Raw genomic sequence first — 1,815 nt, forward strand, 5'->3', positions numbered from 1 at the left:
CAGCGTAAAAATTACTAGGTACAATTTTACTAAATATAAAGAATATTCTTAAAAAATTATTTTTTTTAAAAGCGTTATAAATTCTTCATCAGAACGTCATTGACCTCTGTGGAAGAAGTTTCTTTCTCGTGTGTGTAAGCGCTTTCGATTATCTTTTAGAAACACACGTGTTCTTGGATAATGTATATATATATATATATATATATCTGTATGTATGTATGTATATATTTATACGTGGCCTGATCAGTAAGTATTCGGACTGAACTGTGCTGTGAATACGCATTAAGTTTTAACGTTGTAGCTCAATTGTGGTGTTTACAGCAAACGCATTGTAAGGAAGGTCTGTAGCGTGTGATCCTCGCATTGACCATGACAGAAAGTTGAGCAGAGAAATTTTGCCAAAACCTTGGCGATACCTGCTCAGAGACCTACGCAAACTTTTCAAAATGTTTTCATCGTTCTCGACACAATCAAGGAGATTGTTTTTGGTCCATTTAGGGCAGTTTTGGCACAAACTCGGCAGGCATACGTCCCTTACTCAAATCTTCAATGATAATGGACTGAACTGAAGCGTAACTAATCTGCACATCTGATAACTCACAAATGGTGGTTTGACGATTTCTCCTCACAGTTGCACGCACATCTACGACGTTTGTTTGCGGTTCTCCCAAAATGTTCGTCAATATCGACATTTCTTCGGCCATCTTGCAAACATCTGAACACATCTATGCAACACTCTTCTCTATACACTTTCTGCAACTTTGCATAGGCCTCTGCACAGGTATCACCACGACAACTTTCTCTCTCAGGATCAACGCGATGATCACACGCTACAGACGTTTATTCTAACCACTGCTATAAAAAGCGGAAGTAAGCTAGAACTTTAAAATCTAGTGCGCTTGCACTGCAGAGGTCAAGGTCAATCTATGCCAAGCAGCTTCACTTTGCGCGCTTTAGCTTCATTACTATGGCAACAGTCTGGATGTTTATTGATCAGACCTTGTATATATATATATATATATATATATATATACAGGTATGTGCGTATATGTGCATATACATACGCACACACACATATGTGCCTGGTATTTAAATGCGTGTGTGTCAGTACATTTATAAGTGCGCGTGGTAGTTTGTTATTGAATTGGCTGAGGGTGAAGCATTGCAACTCAATGCCAATGCGACCTGTCGATGACATTCCGCCCTTTATTATTAAAATATATTAAGATATTAACTGTTGAAATATTTCAACGCCTTATACGGTCGTTTTACTTAATAGAGCTCCCCGTATGTTGGCTTGTACTCACACAAATACGTGCAATATAATAAGAAATTTAATCTGAAATTTCATACTTGGACATACGCTCATTACTTGCACGCACTTTCATTCTCTCGCCTATATACTGCATGCACACACACGTATAAAGTAAAGTGATGCAAAGAATATTCATACGCAACAGTTAGTCACACTTGCATAAATGCAGTAAAACATTATGCAAGCAACAATATTATCTCCCTTGAATACAGTAGGTCATCGAGGTCAACGTGACATAACACACGCATCAAAACGCCAATACAATACGGCTCTGTGTGTGTGTGTGCGCGCGCGCGCGCGTGTGAGCATGTGTACGTATGTACAACTTCAGATACTCCCAAAAGATACATCTCAAGGCTATTGTTATGATATATCGAACAGAGGAAACATTTGCATTTTTGTCAGCTATTGAACAACAAGTAGGGTTCAAATGTGATAACAAATTACTACTACTACTACTACTACTACTACTACTACTACTACTACTACTACTACTACTA

The sequence above is a fragment of the Octopus bimaculoides genome, chromosome 1 (genome assembly GCF_001194135.2).
Source record: "Octopus bimaculoides isolate UCB-OBI-ISO-001 chromosome 1, ASM119413v2, whole genome shotgun sequence".
Classification (NCBI taxonomy): Eukaryota; Metazoa; Mollusca; class Cephalopoda; order Octopoda; family Octopodidae; genus Octopus; species Octopus bimaculoides.